Source organism: Moschus berezovskii, chromosome 10 (genome assembly GCF_049115385.1).
Source record: "Moschus berezovskii isolate FMDL1 chromosome 10, NW_MosBer_1.0, whole genome shotgun sequence".
Taxonomy (NCBI): Eukaryota; Metazoa; Chordata; class Mammalia; order Artiodactyla; family Moschidae; genus Moschus; species Moschus berezovskii.
The window spans coordinates 58,774,899-58,787,993 of record NC_142469.1 but is presented as its reverse complement, the minus strand read 5'-3'; the positions used below and the strand labels follow the sequence as shown (position 1 = coordinate 58,787,993).

General features: G+C 40.7%; 1 protein-coding gene across 1 annotated transcript in view; it reads left to right on the top strand.

Moving 5' to 3' along the window:
- KLHL32 (kelch like family member 32) overlaps window positions 1–13,095 on the top strand; it is a 217,725-nt gene that overhangs the window by 54,269 nt on the left and 150,361 nt on the right. The window lies entirely within an intron of this gene.

Genomic DNA, 13,095 nt, shown 5'->3' with positions numbered 1-13,095 from the left:
TAGTGGCTAATGATACGTGATGATCTGTTTGTTGTTGTTATTTTGGAAGGTGACTATATGGGATGGTTATAGCTAAATTTAATGTTATTTATTTAGTATTTCTTATGATTCAGGTCATAGACAAAGGACTTTAAATGCATATGTCATTTAATCTTCATAACAATCCATTTTATAAACATATACACATACTATAAAGATCATTTTACATGTAAGGAAACTGAATCTCAGAGGTTAAGTAATTTGAGGTAACTCAGAGTTTAAGTAGTAAGTCACACAGTTTGAAGTTGCAGATCTACAATTGAAATCCATGCCTGAGTCTTAACCAGTACTCTGTACTACCCCTAATGTGGATCGAAGAAAGAAAATCATGACAATTATTAACCAGATTTTTTGAAATATTAAACTATGAAGGTACATTATTTAATTGCTATTTAACTTTTTTCAATCTTTTATCAATTAACTAGTGAGTAGGCAACATTTTAAAAATATAATAGCATACAGTCTTTTCCAACGTCTCAAAATGATAAAGAAACCAACTCTAGCCTGGGCCAATTTGTTGGTTTGATTTGGAATTTTTTTTTTTCTTTTTTGGCCATAGTGTGTGGAATCTTAGTTCCCTAACCAGGGATCAAACCCATGCCCCTTGAAGTGGAAACATGGAGTCTTAACCACTGGAGCACCAGGAAAGTCCTTGATTTGGAAATTTTCAGTAGTAATCTTGTTTTTTGATGTTTACGAGACAATATCAACTGTACACAATTGCCAGTCAGCATTTAAAGAGAATTTTCAAAGATGCCAGATCATAAAAGAAAGATGTTTTTAAAAACTGTTTTAAATGTGGTAAAACCTGGTGATGTAGAGGATAAATATCTATCTTAAATTAAACTTAAAATATCTATCTAAAGTTAAAAGTAGGGATTTAACTTCTAAACTGCAGAAATGAAGCAGTGTCTATAAAGTACCCTTCTGGTTTCATAAATATAATTTACATTTTATATACTTAATTATCAGGCATTACTCTTCCAGAAAGCTTATATTACTTGGAGGGCTTTTGAAACAAAATACTTTGGATTGTTATGTATAACTTGTGTACATTATATGAGTTTTGTCTTCTTATAGATCATAATGTAGCCCTGTTGGTGCTTAGCTTTTTTCCTCCTCGATCTCTGTGGGTTGCATTTTGAATTTAATTGGGGTTTGATTTTGTGCATATGTGTATGAGAGAGAGAATGTGCAAGTGAGTGCATACATGTGAGCCCCAGAGAGCACTTAGCTTATTGTTGGCATTTAACAATGTTTGCTGCTACTCCAAGTTTATCTCTTTGCCACATTGCCCCTCATACTATGACAGGTCTTGCACAGAGTGCCTCCTTTAAACTACTGATGTTATAAAGCCTGTGAAGAAAGCTTTTTTATTCCCATCCTGCAGATACAGAAACTAAAGTGCAATATGTTTAAATAACTTGCCCACGGACTGCCAGATACTAAGTAGGAGAGCTGATTTTCATCCATCGGAGCATTTGTCTCTTTAAGTACCAAGTTGTGCTTTTTCTACATAATCCTGTGCCCTGCAGGATTCATACACAGTTCCTTCAATCTCAACACCTGCTTGTGAAGTGAAATTTCAGTGCCTCTGTGTCAATCATTTAGATGGGAAAACTATGACAAACTTGGACCTACTGGTATTTAACTCTTTCCTAGGCACTGTGCTAAGCGCTATAGTTATACAGTATTTAACCAGACATAGACTGAACCCTGTAGAACTTGTAATACAGTTATTACACTGGAAGTCATTTTTCCCTTGTACCCTATATCTTTATTAACCTGTGTTGCATAACAAAAGACCTCCAAACTTAGAAACTGGATCGTTCCTCTGGTCTAGCAGCTTCCCAGATCTCTGCTGGATTCATTCTCACATCAGCAGTTAACTGAAGAGTCAGCTGGAGGTTGGATGATCTCAGTTGGCTTTGTTTACATGTCTGGTGATCGGTAGGGTCACAGCTGGGGTTCAGGGGGACACTTGGCATGTATTTCTCATGAACAAACTAATCTGGGATTTTTCACATGACAACTAAATTCTAAAACCAGCAAGTAGGCTAGCTTCAATGCACAGATGCTTTTCAAGCTTCTGTTTGTGTCCTGCTTACTAATGTCTCATTGATCAAGCAAGTCACATGGCCAAGCTGAATCACTGTAAGAGGGTATACTAAAGGACATGGATGCAGGCAGGAGAAGAATTTGTTACCATTTTTGCAACCTACCACTGTCAAGAACTATCAAGGGTCTGTGGTTTATCCAAGTTGGAAGCCAGCAAGTTAATCTATCACAGATTCAGGGATGCTGCTAGAAGAAATGAAACTGGTTTTTTTTTTTTAATGTGTTTTTATTGTGGTAAAAGTCACATAACATAAAACATACCATTTTAACCATATTCAGCTGTAGACTCAGTGGCACCCAGTACACCCACATTGCCATGCGACTCTCACTGTATTCATCTCCCTAACCTGTCACCCTCCCAAACTGAAACTCCCTGCCCACCAAACACCAGCTCCCCATTCCCCTTCCCCCCCACCTCCACCCTGGCATCTACCAGTACACCCCTTGAATCTATGAATTTGACTGCCATAGCCACCTCATACTGGTGGAATCAAACAGTATTTGTTTGGACGTAATGTATATTGTGATGAAAGTGAAAGAGGAGGGTGAAAAGGTTGGCTTGAAGCTCAACATTCAGAAAAGTAAGATCATGGCATCTGGTCCCATCACTTCATGGGAAATAGATGGGGAAACAGTGGAAACAATGTCAGACTTTATTTTTTTGGGCTCCAAAATCACTGTGGATGCTGATTGCAGCCATGAAATTAAAAGACCCTTACTCCTTGGAAGGAAAGTTATGACCAACCTAGATAGTATATTAAAAAGCAGAGACATTACTTTGCCAACCAAGGTCCGTCTAGTCAAGGCTATGGTTTTTCCCGTGGTCATGTCTGGATGTGAGAGTTGGACCGTGAAGAAAGCTGATCGCCGAAGAATTGATGCTTTTGAACTGTGGTGCTGGAGAAGACTCTTGAGAGTCCCTTGGACTGCAAGGAGATCCAACCAGTCCATTCTAAAGGAGATCAGTCCTGGGTGTTCATTGGAAGGACTGATGCTAAGTCTGAAACTCCAATACTTTGACCACCTCATGCGAAGAGCTGACTCATGGGAAAAGACCCTGATGCTGGGAAAGATTGAGGGCAGAAGGAGAAAGGGGTGGCAGACGATTAGATGGCTAGATAGCATCACTGACTCAGTGGACATGAATTTAAGCAAACTCTTGTAGATAGTGGAGGACAGAGGAGCCTGGTATGCTGCAGTCCACAGGGTTGCCAAGAGTCAGACACAGTTTAGTGACTAAACGACAACAATGTTCTGACACTTGGCAGATTCTTTTGAAGTTAAATTGTTCTGATTCAGGAAATGTGGGACAGCACGAGTGAGAAGACCCAACTTTTGATGTAAACGGTTTCTTTATATTGATCTGAGAGATGGTATCAGCATTTCTGGCTTAAAATACAAATAATGAGCAGTTGAACACAAAGTACTGTGGTTTTCTGTAATCATCACTTTAAATGAAAGAGTGGAAGCACATTCTTCAGCCAAGTAATGAAGTCTTTCTTTTTTTAAAAAAAGTTTAGGCTTAATAACAGCACAACATGGCATTAATCAAAAGCTGTAACTGTGTCAGACCAAGGGCACCTTTTATAAGAGTGAAACAACAGTGGAAGGAAGAAAAGAAAGAATGCAAAAGTCAGGTCTCAGTTTGAAGATAGCGGGAGGGAGTGTATCTCCCTGTTGACCATTGTTTCCCACAAACCCTGAAAAATACTGGATGCTGTTCTAATTATTATTGTTGTTATTGACCCTCTTTCACTATTTATTCTTTGATATAGGCCAAGTCCTCTGACTTCTGTGAACCTAAGGTTTTTTTAATGTGTCAATTGGTGATCATAAAGCATAACTCTCAGAATAGATGGATACAGAGATTCAAAAGTGATAAGGTCTGTAATGCACTCAGTGCTGTGTCTGATGCACAGCAGACCTTCAACAAACATTCTCTGTTTAATTTGGAATTCCCGGTCAGTCTGCCTGGCCAGGTGTGGGTAAAGAAGACTGCTCATCATTGAGCTTACCTGGCTTTAGACGCCCTTACCTTTTGATGGGTCAGAATAACCTTTTGGATTCATCCTTTCCTATCTTAGGGCTGCCCTGGTGGCTCAGTCGATAAAGAGTCTGCCTGCAATGCAGGAGACTCAGGTTCAATCCTTGGATTGGGAAGATCCCCTGGAGAAGGAAATGGCAACCCACTCCAGTTTTCTTGCCTGGAGAATTCCATGGACAGAGGAGCCTGGTGGGCTACAGTCCATGGGGTCACAAAGAGTCAGACACAACTGAGTGATGCACCTGGGCCATAGTGTTTCCCATCTTGTCATTTTCTGAATCTGACACCTTCCTTCTTGCTTAGAACATTTTACCAGCCATTTAACTTTTTCCTCCTCTGGTTGTCCCTTGGCAAACCATTGTGCGGATGACTGTGTGATGAACTTTCACTGCCCTGCTCAGGTCCCCTGGAGATCCTTACTGCGTGTCTGCCAGGCCCCTGCAGCGGCTTCCATGCTGTGTTATTATCATTCATCCTCATCTGTGTTCTCCCATCTGCTTATTTGATCTTGAGGCCATAACTGTTCTCCAAACACCCTATTCCACCTAAGGGCTTTTCCACCTCTCAGCCTTGCTGATTACCATTCCTTCTACCTTAATTTCCTGCTCACCTTTAGTCTACCTTCTGTCTTCGAAGATTTATCACAGTCGACAAGTGTGATGTCCTCCACAGAGCCTTATCCTGTGCACTCTCTGCCACTTCATTAAATTCATACAGAATGTCCCTCTTTTCTGAAGACTTAAAACTATAGCTTGTCTTCCTCAAGGAATAAAAGGTCAACAAGAACGAAAGGGCAACCTAATGAGTTAATACCCCAAATATATAGGGAACTCATACAACTTAATACCAGAAAGCTAAATACTGTGATTAAAAAATAGGCAAGAGATATTAATAGACATTTCCCAAAGAAGATACACAATTGGCCAACAGGCATGTGAACCTGAACAGGTACATGTTTCACAACACTAATCAGGGAAAACCACAGTGAGAAATCGCCCCACACCTGCTAGGATGGCTATTACCAAAACAAGAGATAAGAAATACTGGTGAAAATGCGGAGAAAAGGAAACCCTATACACTGTCGGTGGGAATGTGAATTGGAATAGCCATTATAGAAAACATAGTTTCTCAGAAAAATTAAAAATAGAAGTACCATGTGATCCAGTAATCCCACATCTGGGTGTATTTCAAAAGGAGATGAAACGAGGATCTCAAAGAGACGTCTGCACTCCCAAGTTCATTGCAGCCTTATTCGTAATAGCTGAGCTGTGGGAACAACCCAAGTGTTTGTCCATGGATGAATGGATAGAGAATATGTGACCTATGTATGTCTTGCTGTGTGTGATGGGATATTATTTACTCGTGAGAAAGAAGGAAATCCTGCCATTTGCAACAACATGGATGATTCATGAGAACATTAAGTGAAATAAGTCAGAAACACAAATGTTGTATGATCTTACTTATAGAAGCAGAATAGAATGGTGGTTTTCGGGGCTGTGGAGTAAATAAAATGGGGAGATGTTGGCAAAGGGCACAGGCTTCCAGTTATACGATGAGTAATTTCTGGGGATTCTACTATGCAGCAGGGTGACTAGAGTTAATAATACTATATTGTAGACTTGAAAGTTGCTGAAAGAGTAGCTCTTAGAAGTGCTTAGTACACACACAAGTTAACTATGTAAAGTGATGGATGTGTTAACTAACTTTATTGTGGCAATCATTTCAGAGTATAAATGTGTATCAAATCATCACATTGTATACCTTAACCTTACACAATATGATGTGTCTGAGTTATATACTGAGTTATATCTCAGTAGAGCTGGAAATTTGTTTTTAAAGGAATTGAAGCTGATGTGTCATGTGCTCCAGTCCCTTTCACCAGTGATATCCCTGAGAGCGACTGTGACTAGCTGAAGACTAGTGAGGTTATCAAAGTATTGTTGAACAGAATTGAATGAGGAAGAACCGAACCGGAGGCAGCGAGAGGAATTGGAGGCCTTCTGATCTGGAGTGTGGGTAAAAAATGGGGGTGAGTCAACCTCTCACCCTCTCCCCTCTGGCAGTCCTGGGCTGTGGCCCACTCTGCAGCTTCTGGAGGCTGTTGTTTAACATTTGCTATCTCCAGCTTCAGTCTCCATGAATGCCTACACTTTCTGGCCAAGGAAACAGATGTCTTGACTGTCTAACATAGCTTTGCATATGTGATGATGGCAAAGTGATTCAAATATGACATTTTGGAGAGTTAAATATTTGAGCATCATTTTCACTATAACCTCAGTGTGCTCTGCCTATATAATTTTTAGTTTTGAGAGATGAGGAAAAGCCCATGATAATAAAAAAAAATCTGTGTTCCCTATATTTTTATAATCATACTCTCCAGTCACTATTTGATTACAGTGGCACTGCTGCTGCTGCTGCTGGTAAGTTGCTTCAGTCGTGTCCGACTCTGTGCGACCCCACAGACGGCAGCCCACCAGGCTCCCCCGTCCCTGGGATTCTCCAGGCAAGAACACTGGAGTGGGTTGCCATTTCCTTCTCCGCAGTGGCACTGAAGGCTATTAAATAAGTATATGATATGTAATTACAATTTTTTTTTAAATTCAGTGAGTTTTTCTTACATACCTACTATTTTCTAGATGCAGAATGAATTAATAGTCTGGTAAGAGATACAGACAGGTGATCAAATAACTACGGTGTAATGTAATTATATCAGTGATTTGCGTGGTGTTGGAGGGCTTGAACCTTGTTTTAAATCCATCTTCCTCACACCCGTTATATATACTATCTGTTTAACACGTTAATTCATGTTATTTCTTAAGCGTGTTTCCTATAAAGATTTTAAGGTAATAGCACCGCTGACATTAAAACATATAAATGAGGGAATTCCTTCGTGGTCCAGTGGTTAGTTCCTTGCTTCTACCACGGGGGTTTGATCCCTGATTCAGGAATTAAGATTCTGGCAAGCCTTGAAGCAGGGTAAAACAAAAACAAATTGTTGGGTTCATGCTGTCTCTTATTTGGTTGTTTTAGAGACTCTTCATGAACAGTTCTGATTTTCAGAAATCCTATATGAGACATACTGTGTCTTATCACATTGAGGATAAACAGCATCATTGTGCTGACAGTCACGTTGCTTCTGGCTGCCAAGCCTGCAGCCTCTTGCCTTTATTCCTTACCCATTCATGAGCTTTCCTCACTGACTCTGTGAGCTCCCAGTGTTTCCAGTAAACTGTCTTTTTGCTTAAACAAATAAAATTAAGAATAAAATTAAATGTACATGGAATACTGTCAATGCTACCTGTGTAAATATTAAAGGACTTTGCATAGTCTGTTTTTGTCTTTTGTTCAGTCACCCCTGCCACAGCGGGGTGGGAACCTTCTGAGCGGTCTCTGGGCTCCATGCTGTAATGAGGATTCACTCTCTTGATCCACAGGACTGTTGTCACAATCTGATTAGTACAGTTCTTAAAAATTAATTGTTAGCTAGGAGTAATTTAAAACTAACCTTTTCAGAAAAAAAAAGAATAAAAATAATAGTAAAATAACCATCAAATCCTTGAGTACATATGGTAATTATTTTTAGTGTATCTTTTTGATGGCAGACACACTAAAATCATAATCACAGGAAACTAGTCAATCTGATCACATGGACCACAGCCGAATGTGGTCCACTGGAGAAGGGAATGGCAAACCACTTCAGTATACTTGCCTTGAGAACCCCAGGAACAGTATCAAAGGGCAAAATGATAGGATACTGAATGAGGAATTCCCCAGGTTGGTAGGTGCCCAGTATGCTACTGGAGATCAGTGGAGAAATAACTCTAGAAGGAATAAAGGGATAGAGCCAAAGCAAAACCAATACCCAGTTGTGGATGTGACTGGTGATAGAAGCAAGGTCCAGTGCTGTAAAGAGCAATATTGCATAGGACCTGGAATGTTAGGTCCATGAATCAAGGCAAATTGGAAGTGGTCAAACAGGAGATGGCAAGAGTGAACGTCGACATTCTAGGAATCAGTGAACTAAAATGGACTGGAATGGGTGAATTTAACTCAGATGACCATTATATCTACTACTGTGGGCAGGAATCCCTTAGAAGAAATGGAGTAGCCATCATGGTCAACAAGAGAGTCTGAAATGCAGTACTTGGATGCTATTTTAAAAACAACAGAATGATTTCTGTTCGTTTCCAAGGCAAACCATTCATATTACAGTAATCCAGGCCTATGCCCCAACCAGTAACGCTGAAGAAGCCAAAGTTGAACGGTTCTATGAAGACCTACAAGACCTTTTAGAACTAACACCCAAAAAAGATGTCCTTTTCATTATAGGGGACTGGAATGCAAAAGTAGGAAGTCAAGAAATACCTGGAGTAACAGGCAAATTTGGCCTTGGAGCACGGAATGAAGCAGGGCAAAGGCTAATAGAGTTTTTTCAAGAGGACACACTGGTCATAGCAAACACCCTCTTCCAACAACCCAAGAGAAGACTCTACACATGGACATCACCAGATGGTCAACACCGAAATCAGATTGATTACATTCTTTCCAGCCAAAGATGGAGAAGCTGTATACAGTTAGCAAAAACAAGACCAGGAGCTGACTGTGGCTCAGATCATGAACTCCTTATGGCCAAATTCAGACTTAAATTGAAGAAAGTAGGGAAAACCACTAGACCATTCAGATATGACCTAAATAAAATCCCTTATGATTATACAGTGGAAGTGAGAAATAGATTTAAGGGACTAGATCTGATAGATAGAGTGCCTGATGAACTCTGGACGGAGGTTCGTGACATTGTACAGGAGACATGGACCAAGACCATCCCCATGGAAAAGAAATGCAAAAAAGCAAAATGGCTGTCTGAGGAGGGCTTACAAATAGCTGTGAAAAGAAGAGAAGCAAAAGGCAAAGGAGAAGAGGAAAGATATAAGCATCTGAATGCAGAGTTCCAAGAATAGCAAGAAGAGATAAGAAAGCCTTCCTCAGTGATCAATGCAAAGAAATAGAGGAAAACAACAGAATAGGAAAAACAAGAGATCTCTTCAAGAAAATGAGAGATACCAAGGGAACATTTCATGCAAAGATGGGCTCGATAAAGGACAGAAATGGTATGGACCTAACAGAAGCAGAAGATATTAAGAAGAGGTGGCAAGAATACACAGAAGAACTGTACAAAAAAGATCTTCACGACCAAGATAGTCACGATAACGTGATCACTGACCTAGAGCCAGACATCTTGGAATGTGAAGTCAAGTGGGCCTTAGAAAGCATCACTACGAACAAAACTAGTGGAGGTGATGGAATTCCAGTTGAGCTATTTCAAGTCTTGAAAGATGATGCTGTGAAAGTTTTGCACTCAATATGCCAGCAAATTTGGAAAACTCAGCAGTGGCCACAGGACTGGAAAAGTTCAGTCTTCATTCCAATCCCAAAGAAAGGCAATGCCAAAGAATGCTCAAACTACCGCATAATCGCACTCATCTCACACGCTAGTAAAGTCATGCTCAAAATTCTCCAAGCCAGGCTTCAGCAATATGTGAACCATGAACTCCCAGATGTTCAAGCAGGTTTTAGAAAAGGCAGAGGCACCAGAGATCAAATTGCCAACATCCGCTGGATCATGGAGAAAGCAAGAGAGTTCCAGAAAAACATCTATTTCTGCTTCATTGACTATGCCAAAGCCTTTGACTGTGTGGATCACAATAAACTGTGTAACATTCTGAAAGAGATGGGACTACCAGACCACCTGACCTGCCTCTTGAGAAACCTGTATGCAGGTCAGGAAGCAACAGTCAGAACTGTGCATGGAACAACAGACTGGTTCCAAATAGGAAAAGGAGTACGTCAAGGCTGTATATTGTCACTTTGCTTATTTAACTTATATGCAGAGTACATCATGAGGAACGCTGGACTGGAAGAAGCACAAGCTGGAATCAAGATTGCTGGGCGAAATATCAATAACCTCAGATATGCAGATGACAATACCCTTATGGCAGAAAGTGAAGAGGAACTCAAAAACCTCTTGATGAAAGTGAAAGAGGAGAGTGAAAAGGTTGGCTTGAAGCTCAACATTCAGAAAACAAAGATCATGGCATCTGGTCCCATCACTTCATGGGAAATAGATGGAAAAACAATGGAAACAGTGTCAGACTTTATTTTTCTGGGCTCCAAAATCACTGCAGATGCTGATTGCAGCCATGAAATTAAAAGACGCTTACTCCTTGGAAGGAAAGTTATGACCAACCTAGATAGTATATTAAAAAGCAGAGACATTACTTTGCCAACAAAGGTCCGTCTAATCAAGGCTATGGTTTTTCCTGTGGTCATGTATGGATGTGAGAGTTGGACTGTGAAGAAAGCTGATCGCCGAAGAATTGATGCTTTTGAACTGTGGTGCTGGAGAAGACTCTTGAGAGTCCCTTGGACTGCAAGGAGATCCAACCAGTCCATTCTAAAGGAGATCAATCCTGGGTGTTCATTGGAAGGACTGATGCTAAAGCTGAAACTGCAATACTTTGGCCACCTCATGCGATGAGTTGACTCACTGAAAAAGAGTCTGATGCTGGGAAAGGTTGGGGGCGGGAGGAGAAGGGGATGACAGAGAATGAGATGGCTGGGTGGCATCACCGACTCTGTGGACATGAGTTTGAGTGAACTCCGGGAGTGGGTGATGGACAGGGAGGCCTGGCTTGCTGTGATTCATGGGGTCGTGGAGAGTCGGACACGACTGAGCGACTGAACTGAACTGAACTAAACACGTACAGTAAGGACTTCCCTGGTGGCTCAGATGGTAAAGCGTCTGTGCCTACAATGCAGGAGACCCGGGTTCGATCCCTGGGTTGGGAAGATCCCCTGGAGAAGGATATGGCAGCCCACTCCAGTACTCTTGCCTGGAAAATCCCATGGACGGAGGAGCCTGGTAGGCTACAGTCCATGGGGTCACAAAGAGTTGGACATAAGTCCCAGGAGTGCTTTTCAGTCTTGGTTAGCACTGAGGTGATTGTGGAGGTGAGGGCAAGCAGAAGAAATCATGGTAGTGCCTCTGGTTTTGTGGCGACTGTTGTACCAGTGAGTTAGTCATTCGGTCTTGTTTGATTGTGACATCATCCAGCTGTTCCCACCTACCTGAAAGAAAATTAAGACTGAAAACGCTGGGGAAGCGTCCTAAAGTGGAGCAGCCATGCAAAGCCAAGACGGGCATTTGTTTCGTCACGCTGTTTACACCATGTGGTAAAAGGTGCCCTGTCCCCTTCCCCCACTGGCAAATGAGAGGAGAGGCCTGCCGCAAGCTGTGTTCCCTTCAGTTCCCTGCAAGTCACACTAGGGAACTAGTCACACTGGTTCAGGGAGCTGCCTGAACTTCTTGGGGCCGGTGTGCTCTCAGGTCCTTGACGTGACTCAGGTGTTCCTGGTTGCCTCTGATGACTTCACTTTTTAAGGTTTCACATAAAAAAACTTTATTTAAAAAAAAAAGTCATACAGCTTAACAGCAAAAGAAAATGTATTTTTGTATTCCCGTAAGGAACTCACATTTTTATAAGAATTGTAGAGTCAATACAGTTTTAGACAAAACTAATCTAATTTATAACTGCTTTCTTCAAATATTTTCTGACTGTATATGTCCTTGTGCAAACAACTTTAAGTCTCATTTTTTCTCCTCCAGTTGTAAAAGTATGAATTTTCACTGACTTCATGGGTCTGATGTAGAAATTAAATGAGATCATAAATGTCATATGCAGACCAGGGGTCTGAAACATCCTGGGTGCTAAATTGATGGTTTACTGGTATTAATATTAGTTTTTGTTTTCCAAGCAGAGGAGAGTAGTTTTGGTTTTTAAACTGAATATTCTGTTAAGAAGAAGCCTTATTTTAAGACTACTCAGCAAAGATAATTTTTGCCAGTATTGTCTGTTTCTTAGATTTTAATGTTTCTTTTATTTAGAAATTATTTTTCCCAAGGCAGTACTCTTGAGTTCTAACTCTTCAGTCTTTTGAAATGCTCCAAGGCACCCCAGATTTTCTTCACAGTTAATTTTCTTAGGATTTGCCAGGCATGGGTTGCTTTTGCTTTAATTTACAATCCAGGATACTTGTGAACATAATTTTAAATGTTTGCAAAAAATTTTTATGGGATTAAAGGAATGCAAGTGAAATGTTCCTTTACTTCATGTTTTATGAAAGTGGAGTATGTGTGTATGTTTTGTTGTTGGAGTGTTTTTACTGTTTTGAACAGACTTTGTTTTCCATTTTGAATTCCTTGTTTGATAGAAGTGGGATGAGCTACTGTTGGATGGTAGTAAAGAAGGCTGTGTATATTTCATGCTCACACCTCCCCAGTATCTTATGATTTCACATATTAAAAGTATGTCAGGGATTTCTTGACCTTAATCCTAGTATCTTAAAACTGTATACAGAGATTAGCTTTTGGGGGTAATTTACATTCCTCATGAAAGAGTGTTGATACCATTTCTGGGGACTGAGGGGGGCTTGTCAGTCAGAGGGCTTCATGCGCAGGCTGCTGTGTCACCAGCCTGTAGACTGTGAGGACTTCTGTTCAGCCTTCTACTGAGAAAAGGAAAATAAACAAGCTAGAATGGCCCCATCAGGCTACTAGATTTTTTCTGTTGACGTTGGAGCAGAAAGAATTGGGGACTGGTTTTTTTTGTTGTTTGTTTTAAGCGAGCAGGGTTGCACAGGACTGAGCAACTTTTACTTCGCTTCCTAGGAAAATATAGAATGCCCTTGGTCATGCTCCTGGCTCATTAAAGATTATCAATAATGAAAACTAGTAGAAGCCACAGAACAGGTAGTGATATAAGGACAGTGATTGAGGAAAAAACTGGTAGGTTCTGGTACAGCTCGCGGTGGAGGGCTGATGGTAGAAGAGAGTCAAG